Source organism: Hyperolius riggenbachi, chromosome 12 (genome assembly GCF_040937935.1).
Source record: "Hyperolius riggenbachi isolate aHypRig1 chromosome 12, aHypRig1.pri, whole genome shotgun sequence".
Classification (NCBI taxonomy): domain Eukaryota; kingdom Metazoa; phylum Chordata; class Amphibia; order Anura; family Hyperoliidae; genus Hyperolius; species Hyperolius riggenbachi.
Window position 1 is genome coordinate 158266970 of NC_090657.1, and position 15064 is coordinate 158282033.

The window sequence follows — 15064 nt, forward strand, 5'->3', positions numbered from 1 at the left end:
ATTGGTCAAATCGACCAGATATCAACCAATTTCCATGGATCAAACAGACTGAAACATAATCGATTCTCCCCTGATCCGATAAAATGATCGAAACAAATGGTTTATTGAGCAGGAAAATTGAGTATTGTATGGGCACCTCAAAGGTGCATACACACATCCAATTTTGATCGTGACGATCATGGCGAATTTTACCATTTTCATTTAGAGCCGATACATTTTGAATAATATGGACAGATCGTGTAGGTAAGCTCTCATACTACATGATGGAAGTGGTAACATTGGCCAATTATTGACCAATCAAAATGGACGTGTGTATGCACCCTTAGGTGGAATGCCCAGTTTAGGATATACAGTGGCTTGCAAAAGTATTCAGCCCCCTTGAAGTTTTCCACATTTTGTCACATTACTGCCATAAACATGAATCAATTTTATTGGAATTCCACGTGAAAGACCAATACAAAGTGGTGTACATGTAAGAAGTGGAACGAAAATCATACATGATTCCAAACATTTTTTACAAATCAATAACTGCAAAGTGGGGTGTGCGTAATTATTCAGCCCCCTGAGTCGATACTTTGTAGAACCACCTTTTGCTGCAATTACAGCTGCCAGTCTTTTAGGGTATGTCTCTACCAGCTTTGCACATCTAGAGACTGAAATCCTTGCCCATTCTTCTTTGCAAAACAGCTCCAGCTCAGTCAGATTAAATGGACAGCGTTTGTGAACAGCAGTTTTTAGATCTTGCCACATATTCTCAATTGTATTTATATCTGGACTTTGACTGGGCCATTCTAACACATGGATATGTTTAGTTTTACACCATTCCATTGTTGCCCTGGTTTTCTTCCAAGATTGCCCTGTATTTGGCTCCATACATCTTCCCATCAACTCTGAACAGCTTCCCTGTCCCTGCTGAAGAGAAGCACCCCCAGAGCATGATGCTGGCACCACCATATTTGACAGTGGGGATAGTGTGTTCTGAGTGATGTGCAGTGTTAGTTTTCCACCACACATAGCGTTTTTTGCATTTTGGCCAAAAAGTTCCATTTTGGTCTCATCTGACCAGAGCACCCTTTTCCACGTTTGCTGTGTCCCCCACATGGCTTGTGGCAAACTGCAAACGGGATTTCCTATGCTTTTCTGTTCACAATTGCTTTCTTCTTGCCTGGGGCGTTTCTAGGGTCCTTGGAGATCGGGGGCACCTGTGGGCACCAGGCGGGGAGGTAAAATGGGCGTGGCCTTGTGGTGAGTGGGCGTGGCTATGGGTGGGGCCAAATGTACATGAACTTAGCAGCGGTGTAAGCTACAGATAACGGGCCTGCCCATCGAAATATTGGATGGAGCCCCCTGTCCTTTATTTGGATAATTTACAATCCAAAAGTCACTTATCTATCGCAAAGTGGCAACCGCAATTTAAACTAAATACTGTACAAACGTTTTAACTCATACATGAACATTATGGAAAATCCAAGTTGAAAATAAACTTTGAAGATAAACAATTTCATCCATCCTACTCCTGAAAAATGTATTCATTTTTTTTAGAACCTCCCAGTTTTATTTTCTGTTTTAAAAAGCTAAAAAAGTAGGTTTAATGCTATTGTCTCATATGATAAGGCTTCAGCTTTTCCCATAGTCTCGCATTTAGCAATCATGAGGCCCCCAACAAGACAAATTCAGCAATCATGAGGCCCCCAACAAATCATGAGGCCCCCAACAAGACAAATTCAGCAATCATGAGGCCCCCAACAAATCATGAGGCCCCCAACAAGACAAATTCAGCAATCATGAGGCCCCCAACAAATCATGAGGCCCCCAACAAGACAAATTCAGCAATCATGAGGCCCCCAACAAATCATGAGGCCCCCAACAAGACAAATTCAGCAATCTTGAGGCCCCCAACAAATCATAAGGCTCCCAACAAGACAAATTCAGCAGTCATGAGGCACATAAATAGACAGCATTTCACATAAATAGGCAGAATGCCCCCTTAATATGGTAGCCCCCCAAGTTAGGTAGTGAGTGACAGGGACCCCCAGGTTAGCTAGTGAGTGACAGGGACCCCGCTAGTGAGTGACAGGGAGCCCCTTTAGGTAGTGAGTGAGTGCCAGGGAGCCCCTTTAGGTAGTGAGTGAGTGCCAGGGAGCCCCATCAGGCAGTGAGTGAGTGCCAGGGAGCCCCTTCAGGCAGTGAGTGAGTGCCAGGGAGCCCCTTCAGGCAGTGAGTGAGTGCCAGGGAGCCCCTTCAGGCAGTGAGTGAGTGCCAGGGAGCCCCTTCAGGCAGTGAGTGAGTGCCAGGGAGCCCCTTCAGGCAGTGAGTGAGTGCCAGGGAGCCCCTTCAGGCAGTGAGTGAGTGCCAGGGAGCCCCTTCAGGCAGTGAGTGAGTGCCAGGGAGCCCCTTCAGGCAGTGAGTGAGTGCCAGGGAGCCCCTTCAGGCAGTGAGTGAGTGCCAGGGAGCCCCTTCAGGTAGTGAGTGAGTGCCAGGGAGCCCCTTCAGGCAGTGAGTGAGTGCCAGGGAGCCCCTTCAGGCAATGAGTGAGTGCCAGGGAGCCCCTTCAGGCAGTGAGTGAGTGCCAGGGAGCCCCTTCAGGCAGTGAGTGAGTGCCAGGGAGCCCCTTCAGGCAGTGAGTGAGTGCCAGGGAGCCCCTTCAGGCAGTGAGTAAGTGCCAGGGAGCCCCTTCAGGCAGTGAGTGAGTGCCATGGAGCCCCTTTAGGGAGCGAGTGAGTGCCAGGGAGCCCCTTTAGGGAGCGAGTGAGTGCCAGGGAGCCCCTTTAGGGAGTGAGTGAGTGCCAGGGAGCCCCTTTAGGGAGTGAGTGAGTGCCAGGGAGCCCCTTTAGGGAGCGAGTGAGTGCCAGGGAGCCCCTTTAGGGAGCGAGTGAGTGCCAGGGAGCCCCTTTAGGGAGCGAGTGAGTGCCAGGGAGCCCCTTTAGGGAGCGAGTGAGTGCCAGGGAGCCCCTTTAGGGAGTGAGTGAGTGCCAGGGAGCCCCTTTAGGGAGCGAGTGAGTGCCAGGGAGCCCCTTTAGGGAGCGAGTGAGTGCCAGGGAGCCCCTTTAGGGAGCGAGTGAGTGCCAGGGAGCCCCTTTAGGGAGTGAGTGACAGGGAGCCCCTTTAGGGAGTGAGTGAGTGCCAGGGAGCCCCTTTAGGGAGCGAGTGAGTGCCAGGGAGCCCCTTTAGGGAGCGAGTGAGTGCCAGGGAGCCCCTTTAGGGAGTGAGTGAGTGCCAGGGAGCCCCTTTAGGGAGTGAGTGAGTGCCAGGGAGCCCCTTTAGGGAGTGAGTGACAGGGAGCCCCTTTAGGGAGCGAGTGAGTGCCAGGGAGCCCCTTTAGGGAGCGAGTGAGTGCCAGGGAGCCCCTTTAGGGAGTGAGTGAGTGCCAGGGAGCCCCTTTAGGGAGTGAGTGAGTGACAGGGAGCCCCTTTTGGGAGTGAGTGAGTGCCAGGGAGCCCCTTTAGGGAGCGAGTGAGTGCCAGGGAGCCCCTTTATACCGCCACCACAGAATCTATCCTCTGCTCCTCTGTAATTGTCTGGTATGCGGGCGCTAAGGCCAGCGACAAACAGAAACTGCAGAGAGTCATAACTGACGCAGAGAAGATCATCGGCTCTCCTCTTCCTCCTCTTGATCTCCTCCACTCTTCTAGGATGAGAAAGAGGGCAACCATGATCTCCCGCGACCCCTCCCACCCAGGCAGCCACTACTTCAGGCTCCTCCCATTGGGCCGCCGCTACAGGACTTTACCATCCAAAACTACTAGGCGGAAGAACACCTTCTTCCCCCAGGCTGTTCGGCTACTGAACTCTAACCTTCCCCGGCCCGGCCTGAATCTCTAACTGCCGGGTCAGTCAGCCGATTCCTGCCTCTGCCTGCCCAGGTTCTTTATCCGTAAAGGGACTGTGGACGTTTTAATGCACCTTATTATTACCTGACTGCCCTGCACAGCAGTGAAATGGCCAGTACGGTCCTGACCACTGCATTTCTATCTTTGTATTTGTATGCGTTTTGTGTCTGTCCTTCTCTGTCTGTCTTTACACTGCCTATGCCATGTGTACCACAAATAATTCCGATTACAGCTCTTGCTGTACTTGGCGAAATAAAACTGATTCTGATTCTGATTCTGAGTGAGTGCCAGGGAACCCCTTTAGGGAGTGAGTGAGTGCCAGGGAGGCCCCCCCGCCGCCGCCGCTCCCCCCACCCCCACCCCCCTTACCTCGTAGCAGACCTCAGGATCAGCGGCGACCCGACCAGTAAGAGCGTGCGCTGGACGCACCCGCTCGATATGCGGAAGTGATGTCACTTCCGCATATCAGTGCGGGCGCTGGGTCCTAGCGCCCGCACGATTGGTCGCCGGCTCGCCGCCTGATCCTGAGGTCTGAGTGACGCGGCGGCGGCTGGAGGGAGCCGCTGCTAGAGGGGGCGGCCGGGCGGAGATCCGTGGCACCCCAGGATAGATTGGGGGCACGTGCCCCCCCAAAATAGGGCTAGCGATGCCCCTGCTTCTTGCCACTCTTCCATAAAGGCCAACTTTGTGCAGTGCACGACTAATAGTTGTCCTATGAATAGATTCCCCCACCTGAGCTGTAGATCTCTGCAGCTCATCCAGAGTCACCATGGGCCTCTTGACTGCATTTCTGATCAGTGCTCTTTTTGTTCGGCCTGTGAGTTTAGGTGGACGGCCTTGTCTTGGTAGGTTTACAGTTGTGCCATATTCCTTCCATTTCTGAATGATCGCTTGAACAGTGCTCCGTGGGATGTTCAAGGCTTTGGAAATCTTTTTGTAGCCTAAGCCTGCTTTAAATTTCTCCATAACTTTATCCATCACCTGTCTGGTGTCTTCTTTGGACTTCATGGTGTTAGTGCTCCTAAGATTCTCTTAAACAACCTCTGAGGCCATCACAGAGCAGCTGTATTTGTACTGACATTAGATTACACACAGGTGCACTCTATTTAGTCATTAGCACTCATCAGGCAATGTCTATGGGCAACTGACTGCACTCAGACCAAAGGGGGCTGAATAATTACGCACATCTCACTTTGCAGTTATTGATTTGTAAAAAATGTTTGGAATCATGTATGATTTTCGTTCCACTTCTCACGTGTACACCACTTTGTATTGGTCTTTCACGTTGAATTCCAATAAAATTGATTCATGCTTGTGGCAGTAATGTGACAAAATGTGGAAAACTTCAAGGGGGCCGAATACTTTTGCAAGCCACTGTATATAGGGGTTCTGGCGCCCTAAGCACCGCCCATAACAGGCCACACCCCCAATGCACACCCATTTTGTTTTTACTTGGTTGTTTTTTTTTCTACTGGCGGGGACGGTTCAGGTGAGGCATGGGGGAGGAAATAATTAAGGTTATGCATGGAGGGTTTTGTGTTGGTGGGGATAGTTAAGGTTAGGCATGGGGTAGGAAGGGTTAAAGTTTGCTGTTCGGGGGGAGTTATGTGGCAGCAGGGATGGGTTAGGTTAGGCATGGGTTGGTTAAGGTTAGCCTTCAGTAGTGCGAGGGTTCAGTGTGAGAAGAGGCTTAGGTTTCACTATAATAAAATATCAGTATATTACTATAAATTTTTACAGTTTAATAGTAAAATATTGGTAAATTTACCAATATTCATATTTACTATCGGGCTAACTGGGCGCTAAAATTTCCAGGCACCCTTTGTTGACATACTCCGACCTCCCAAACTGCTAACACTAACACTTGCTTGTCCGCCCCACTCAGTCTCAGTAGATGGTCAGCGAGATACCCACAATTATGGACGCATGCAGGCTATCAAATTGCATGCCTAGAGACAGCACAGAGGCAGCCATGAGTCATCAAATCTGAGGACACTACCAGACGGTCAGTAAGATTTTTCGCTGACCAACTGGTACTTGTAGTGTCCTCAGATGTGATTGCTCATCATGGTTGTACTGTCTGTAGGCAGCAGGGATGTAGACTGTGGGACACTAACCTAGCCAGTGCCGGACTGGGAGCTGGAAAAGCTGAGGAAATCCTCTTGCTGGCCAAGCAGCAGTAATTAGCTGTTGTTGCTCACAGTGAAAACTTGCTGCAGGTTTCTATTGGGAGTGATAACACAGGGTTACTGCTGCTTGGCCAGCAGGTGGATTTCCTCAGGTTTTCCACCTCCCAGTCCGACACTGAACCTAGCTGTCACTGTGTGTGACGCTGGCTACAGAGGACAAGGCAGGATTGTGATCTGAGTGGGCATGGCATGTGGGGCTGTCAGTGATCACGCTTTCAGCTTTTCAATTGTGAAGGGGGACATTTAGTAAGCTGCCTATGCTCCATAAGGCACCTGTAGGCGCGTGCCTACTGCCTACAGTGCATTATGCTAAATCCAGTACTGCAGCCAGTGTACAAAGTGCAGCACAAGGCACAAAAAGCCTCCATGGGGAATTTGTAGTGATAACAAGGTAAACAGGGAGCAATACCTGACGCATTAAAATGACCAAGAAAACCTGAAGGTAGTCATACATCTTGCAATGATGGGCAGATTCGACCAAGAGACAAATCCCTCTCATAATTGAGTCTGATTAGAGAGATTTGTTGGCTGCCCATTCACTGCAGGCCGATTCTCGATTAATTTCAGTATGAAATCTCCCGGGAATCAGCTGCGTCCGCTGCTGCCTCCCTAGTGTATAAATGTACGTGTGCGTTTATACATTACCTGTCCTGTGTCGCGATGCCCATCCGTCTTCCGAATCTGCTGCCATTCCATTATCCCCAATTCCCCATACATGCTGCCGCCATGGCGTGTGAAGTCAAACGCCAGTGTGCTATGCGCCGGCAACATGTATGAGGCTAATGAAAAAGTGTCGGATTTGGAAGACGGATGGCGCTGCGACACAGAATAGGTAATGTATATGTACAAGTACATTTATACATTGGAGAAACAGTGCCAGGGGGTCCGTCGCTTGTCCTGATATCGCACGCCATTACCGCCGCGCACCCAATTGAGCATGTCAGCCCTACATCTTGCAGCATGTCCGATTGATACATGCGACACATTCCAGCTTGAAAATTGGTTGCAACGTCGATCGGGCATGCACTTGGCGGCACAGATTTTCATCCAATTCGAAGCACTTGGCTGCACAGATTTTCATCCAATTCGAAGCACTTGGCTGCACAGATTTTCATCCAATTCGAAGCACTTGGCTGCACAGATTTTCATCCAATTCGAAGCACTTGGCGGCACAGATTTTCATCCAATTCGATTATAATAATCGAATTGGATGGTCGATCGGACACCACATCACCTGATGTATGAGTCTGAGTGGTGCCCTGGTGATAATAATCACCCATGGGTGCATAATTACAGTGGGCTGCAGTAGACCACTAGTATAAGGAGAATGCAAAACTGATAGCTGCAGTGTAGACTGCAGGAAGACCAGTGCTGCAAGTCAGTCAAACATGGCATGCAATGCAAGGTCGTGCAAGAACCACCAGACCCGACACCCCGAAAACTAAGCTCAAAGCATAATAAATGTGTAAGAACTGTTCACAAAATGCAGAGAACAGGCTTGCATGTTAAGACAGGCAGGAGGAAGGAGGTACAAAGAAGGCCAAAACTTACAGCTGACCGAGTACTTCTGCCCTCTGATCTATATCCGGAGGACCGAAGCTGGGAGTCCCGGTACCCAAGTGGAGGCGGGGCTTAGTGGAAGGGGCGGAGCTTTGCAGGTCCGGTAAAGGGGCAGGGCTTAGACGCGAGCGGCCACGGAGCTGTAAAGATTTGGAGGAAGTGGCCTGGAAGAAATCTATTCCCTCCCAAGCACAGCCAGGCCCACCCACCCCATTGCCACAGTGAGAGCGTGAGTGAGTTGCATAGCATGTACCTGCTGCATATGATCTCCATGGGTAGAAGGGGGGCAGAGCGGAGCTGGCTGGGTACATGTGCAGGACTGGGAAGAAGTGTGTAGCAGCGGCGGCAGTATCTCTGCATCGGGAGGCAGTCGTTCACGGAGGGGAGGCGCCTTTCCCTTATAAGGCGCCTGTAGGCACGTGCCTACAATACTTAATGGTAAATCCGGCCCTGTATATATATATATATATATATATATATATACCCCGAGGGATGAGCAGCACAAACCAAATTATATGCAATACTATGCAAAACCAAAGCATGCACGCAGCCTGGAGATCTCCTGTCTCCATAAGAAATATATCAATACAGAGGGGCTGCAGCACACAACAGGAAAGCAGTGGCAGGGGCTCTTGGTTACGCTTTAACGCATTTAAGCTCACCAACTGCGCCAAAGTGTCCCCAATCTGGTGAGTCCTACTCTAACCAGGCAAAAATGCTAGTTTTAATCAGCGTTCTAGTGGGAACCATGCCAAAAGCCCAGGGGTCAGCTAAATGGGAGAAAGGAAATTAAAAACACCTCACCTTCTACTAGCTACTAACTGAACTATGAGCACCGCTCATTTATATGGTTAACTGTGCTAGAGATGGGTGTGGTTATGCACGCTCACAGGGGAAAATAATATAAGCCGAGGGATGGGCAGCACAAACCGAATTGTATGCAATACTATGCAAAGCATGCACGCAGCACTGGAGGTCCCCAGACTCCATAAGAAATATATAAATACAGAGTGTGCTGCAGCACACAACAGGAAAACAGTGACAGGGGCTCTTGGTTACGCTTTAACGCGTTTAAGCTCACCAACTGCGCCAAAGTGTCCCCGATCTGGTGAGTGTGCTGCAGCACCCTCTGTATTTATATATATATATAGCTACACTATAAGTGTATAAGTACCGTCTGGTTTCAATATTGCAGTAGTGGGTGGCGACGGTCTGAGATACGCATTAATCGGTAGGCGGATGGTAGCTGCTTCCAGTGACTCTGGAATGTGGGACGCTGGGAATTCTGGGATGGAGGGTTAAGTTTTGAGTAGAGATGGGGCTTTTCTGCCATATGTTCCTTGTGTAAGCTTCATAGTGAATCCATCTTGCCCCGCTCTCTCCGTATCTGATAGAAATGCCAGAGGAAGATCGCCTGGCGCCAGGAGGATGCCGATAAAGCAGAACCAGGTGAGGTTAGCGGATGATGGCGGGGCAGGGATTACACAGAGCAGAGAGATAAGTCAGATATGTAGCGTGCTGCCGGGAATAAGCATCTATAAAGAAGCTGATGAAACCTCACCGGTGTATTATGAATGTAGCCTGATGGATTGTGTGACCAGCGCATCACTCATTTGTAGCATTGCTGAAACTTAGGCCAGAACTTGGGCTGAAGTTTAGAGAACAGGAGACAGGAGGTCACATGGCTGCCCGATGATGTCACCACATGTGCCATGGTTACATCACTTCACAAGCTCAGGAACCACCTCTGTGTGGCCTCTGAGCAGCAGAGAGACACCAGTATGGAACACATGTGGAGGGCATGAGGCCTTAGTGACTAGCACACTTGCCTTGTAGTCCTCAGTTTTCTGTCTGAACAGAGTTTGTATATTCTCCCCGTGTCTGTGTGGGTTTCCTCTGGGCACTTTGGTTTCGTCCCACATCCCAAAAACATGTTCATAAGATAATTGGCTCCCCTCTAATACTGGAATTAGACCAGCGCTGGGCAAACTACGCCTGCGGGCCGGATCCAGCCCACGTGTGCTGTACATCTGGCCCGCCAATAGATTCCTCTCTTTCCGACCTTCCTCCCTGCAGTGTTGGGAGCTGGTGATTAGCGGGGGTTAACTCACCTACACCGACCTACTCCCCTACCACAAGCTGGCAGCCCGAATGTAATATGCTGGCGTACCATGTGACGGCCTGTTACTATGGAGACGCGACACAGGAAGCACTATTTAGGTCAGTTAACCACGCCAATCGCCCATTCGCAACTCTGCAGAATGCAGCCTGGACCACGCAAAGTTTGCCCAGGCCTGAATTAGACTCCAATAGGACCATCAGGAGCTTTGGCGTAACTAAGGAGCTTGAGGCCCCGGTGCGAGTTTCACATGGGCCCCAAGCACTCTATTGATATGGAGCCTCAAAACCTTCCAAGGACAGCTGCAGAGTCAGAGAGGTGTAATCAGAGAAAATAGCTTGTTAAGGATTACCACCATGCAATGCACATATAGAAATGTTCATTACCAGCATAGCACCAAAGCAAAGCTAATAGGATGGATGAAGGAGGGTCCCTAGTGAACCCCTCTGGTCCAGGGGCCCCAGTGCAGTCACAACCTCTGCACTCCCTATTGCTACACCACTGATCAGGAGGAATATGTGGACACAAAAATGGAGGAACACTCGGATCTGGCGTATTATCCCAGGATGAGTAATATTCACTCAGGAATCCCCCGGTGGACAGTTCGAGGGCCCGGAGCTCGGGGGCCGGTCCGGTACATTGCTATGCTGAGCATTATGGGCAGCAGAAGCGTATACATTACCTGCTACCGGCGCTAGCGTTTCCTCCAGTCATTTCCTGGTAAGTTTTTAAGTACCGTGCACTGTGTGCAGCCAGCCAATCACCATGCAGGTTCAGTCCCCGGATCCAGTCCCTGCATGCTGATTGGCTGGCTACACTTGTAAACTAACCAGGAAGTGAGTGAAGGAGATGCAGGCGCCGGTGTAATGTCTGATTGCGCTGCCCGGAAGCTCCCTTCCACACTGAGTAGCACGCATGCTCAGTGTGAAGTTAATTATGCTGCTGATGGTAAAATAATAAATATCTCCGCTTCCACACAACCTACACTCCTCAAGTTTTCAGGGTAGGGAGAGGATCCCCTGAACGACCTCTATGCCAAATTGCAGCCCCCAAGCCCCGCTGATTCAGGAGATAGATTAGAGAAACCTATCTCGGGAACCAATGGGGCTCGGGGGCTGCAATTTGGCATAGAGGTAATTCGGGGGGTCCCTTCCCTACCCTGAAAATTTGAGGAGTGTAGGATGTGGGTAAGCGGAGATATTGAGTATTTTACCACCACCAGCAGCATAATTAAATGGGAACTGTGGCCGCTCAGTCTCCTACTGCGCATGCGGGACAGCGAAAATTAACAGGCAGCGTAATCAGACCCAACACTGGCAGCAGGTAATGTATATGCTTCTGCTCTACATACAGGACTGGCTCCCAGCTACGACCAATACAACCCTTCTGTGTCTTATAAGTTGCTGTACATTTTGTTAATAATAATATACTTGTCACAGTAACAATTATATTTTCTCCCAACTCGTGTTTGTTTTTTACTCTGAAAAGAGCAACAGAAGATAAATGCCCTATATAAATTATATTACACTGTGTGCTATGCGCGTACTCACATGTGCAACACACACAACATTTGTAACACGCACACACACTGTGTAACACAAACACTATGCAACAAACACACACACACTGTGCAACACACACACACATTGTGCAACATTATTATTATTAATAAGCCAAATTGTGGTTCCACTCCAGCCAGGATTGATAACTGGCCAAAGCCTGCCCTGCGGACTCTCACAGAGCTAAGGGAAGGACTCCAAATTGCTGGTGCTGTTTACACAAACTGATCCTTGTGGCCAGGCCCGGGACAGTGCACAAAATCGTGAATCGAATCAAAATTTCTGACAGAAATCGTGCAATTCAATAATTTCCTAAAATCGTTCAGGCCTAACACACACACGCACGTAGGCCTAGTGCACACCAAAAACCGCTAGCAGATCCGCAAAATGCTAGCAGATTTTGAAACGCTTTTTCTTATTTTTCTGCAGCGTTTCAGCTAGCGTTTTGCGGTTTTGTGTAGCGGTTTTGGTATAGTAGATTTCATGTATTGTTACAGTAAAGCTGTTACTGAACAGCTACTGTAACAAAAAACGCCTGGCAAACCGCTCTGAAGTGCCGTTTTTCAGAGCGGTTTGCGTTTTTCCTATACTTAACATTGAGGCAGAAACGCATCCGCAATTCAAAATCTGCAGCAGCCCGGGAGTATGCGTTTCTGCAAAACGCCTCCCGCTCTGGTGTGCACCAGCCCATTGAAATACATTACCCTAGCGGATCCGCACCCGCAAGCAGATCGCAAACCGCAGCGGAAACGCTCCGGTGTGCACTAGGCCACATTGTGCAACACACACACACACACGCACACACACACACTGTGCAACACACACACACATTGTGCAAAACACACACACACACACACACTATGTAACACACACAAACAAACCTTACACCTGTAAGTAAAAATAAATAAATATGATTACGGTAAATAATGTTTTTCATGAATCTAGCACCTTGATTTTTAATTCTCATCATTCTGTATGTCACAAGACAGATTCTCATCAAGAATGCAAAATACACAGTGAAAAAAAATTACAGCAGTTTTTTTTTTTAATAGGACTGAGAATAGGCTCTATTTTGTTTCTACAATTTTGTCAAAAAAGTATGAAAGTAGCTATGTCATAGGAGTGTGTGGCCTTCTACTGCCACCTGCAGGCAAGACTTTTAACTGCACCTGTGAGGAAGCAAATGACAAAAATATTCTATCAAATATGTTATGAGTAGAGGGAATTATGGTGACCCCACTTATGGGTGGAAGGAGCTATGATGGTCACACTTCTTATGGGTGGGAGGAGCCATGGTGGTCACACTTCTTATGGGTTGGAGGAGCCATGGTGGTCACACTATAACATGCCTTGTAAGGGTTTTTCGCCTTCCTCTGGATCAACTGGATATGTGAGGGTGCAGGGTATTGCTGTACCTTATTTTCTGGTTGAACTTGATGGACATGTGTCTTTTTTCAACCCAAATAAATACGTAACTGGTGGCAGTGAAGGAGTGCAGCACTATAACTGGGAGCAGTGAAGGAGATCAGCACTATAACTGGGGGAGGAGAAAGAGAGCAGCACTATAACTGGGGGCAGTGGAGGGGAGCAGCACAGCAGGGGGCAGTGCAGCAGAGGACAGAAACACTATAACTGGGGACAGCAGCACTGTGGCAATGGAGAAGAGAAGCACTATAACAGAAGGTAGCATAAGAGAGAAGCATTTTAACTGGGGGCAGTGGAGGAGAACAGCACTTTAGCTGGGAACTATGAAGGAGAGAAGCACTATAACTAGGGGCAGTGAAGGAGAGCAGCACTATAGCTGGTGGCAGAGGAAGAAAGAAGCACTATAACTAGGGGCAGCAGAGAAGAAAAACACTATAACAGGGGAACAGTGAAGGAGAGCAGCACTATAGCTGGTGGCAGAGGAATGATATTGATGATATTCAAATGTCATTACAGCACTCTTCAAAGCAGATGCAAATGCATATACTTCATGTATGAGAGTGTCACAACCTGCTTACTGACATTGTTATACACAGTAGACATTTCAAATGTTGACAAGATGGATTCCGCATAAGATAAAGAGTTAAAATGACTACCATATCTTGTATATGTCACAAATAGCATCACAAGGGACAGCAGTGGAGTGAAGCACTATAACTGAGGGCATCAGAGGAGAGAAACATTGTAACTGGGGGCAGCAGAGGAAAGAAGCACTGTAACTTGGGTAGCATAGGAGAAAAGCACTGTAACTAGGGACAGCAGAGGAAAGAAGAAAAGTACTGTAAGCAGTGGAGGAGAGCAGTATTATTACTGGGAGCAGCAGAGAAGAGAAGAACTATAACTGGGGGCAGCAGAAAAGATCAGCACTGTAACTGGGAGCAGCGGAGGAGAGAACTATAACTGGGGGCAGCGAAGAAGATCAGCACTTAACTAGGAGCAGCATAGGGAAAAAAGCACTATAACTGGAGGCAGTGGAGGAGAGAATTAATATAAGTGGGGGCCACAGAGGATAGCAGAACTATAACTGGGATAGCAGAGAAGCTCTATAACTGGAGGCAGCGAAAGACAGAAGTACTGTAACTGGGGGCAGTGGAGGCGAGAAGCACAATAACTGGGGGCAGTGATGGATATAAGCACTACATCTGGGGGCAGTGGAGGAGAGAATCACTATAACTGGGGGACAGCAGAATATAGAAGCTCTATAACTGAGGGTAGTTGAAGATAGGACTATAACTGAGGCAGCGGAGGAGAGAAACCGTATAACTGGGGCACCGGAGTATAGAAGCACTATAACTGGGGGCAGCAGAGTATAAAAGCACTATAACTGGGGCAGTGGAGGAGAGAAGCGCTGTAAAAGGCTACAACTTCAGGGAACTGCAAATTATTACTTTGATATATAAATGTTCCTGTATCCTGCTATCCTGTAAAAGTGGAACTAAACTCAGAACTAGAGATGGCCCGAACCTCCGATTTTTAGTGTTGTCCGGATCATGAACGATTCGGATCTTTGATCCAAATCTCTTTTGTGAGTCGAATCATCCAAATCATCAAAATGAGTGATTCGGATCGCAAAGGGGGCGGGGCCAGGAGCGACACGCCCCCTCTCAGCGGGCAGCGGGGTCCTGGAAGCAGAGCAGAGATGGATCACTCTGTTGGAGGGGAGCCAGCCTTGCAGGGACAGGTAGATGGGAGCGAGGGGACATGGGTGCCACTGCCAGATGTGTGTAGAGCACACATACTGGCTATAATAATACTGGTGGCTGGATAGTGTAATGGTTAAGGGCTCTGCCTCTGACACAGGCGACCTGGGTTCAAATCTCGGCTCTGCCTGTTCAGTAAGCCAGCACCTATTCAGTAGGAGACCTTGGGCAAGACTCCCTAACACTGCTACTGCCTATAGAGCGCGTCCTAGTGGCTGCAGCTCTGGCGCTTTGAGTCCGCCAGGAGAAAAGTGCGATATAAATATTCTGTGTTTGTTTTAATGTGCTGCTCATCATCGGCTGTCTGTTCCGTAGTTGTGCAGTGAACAAATTGGAAACTTTTGGCTCAGCTCAGTAACTTTGCAGGCAGCGTGCTGGGCTAGGACAGGGCAGGCACTGTGATTGCTGTGCAATATGATCCTCCTGCACTGCTCTAAACAGCTGCACTTCACTTCTGGGAATGCTTTGGGGAATGCTTTCTTTCACTGTGTGACGTTTGCATTCAAAGTATACAGATGAACATATAGGTGAAATATATGTAAAGCATATGATTGCAGCATGTGGGTATTGTGTGCAAAAAAACATTTCTGCTCTCTGCTCGTCCCTTCTCTGTCCACTCCCT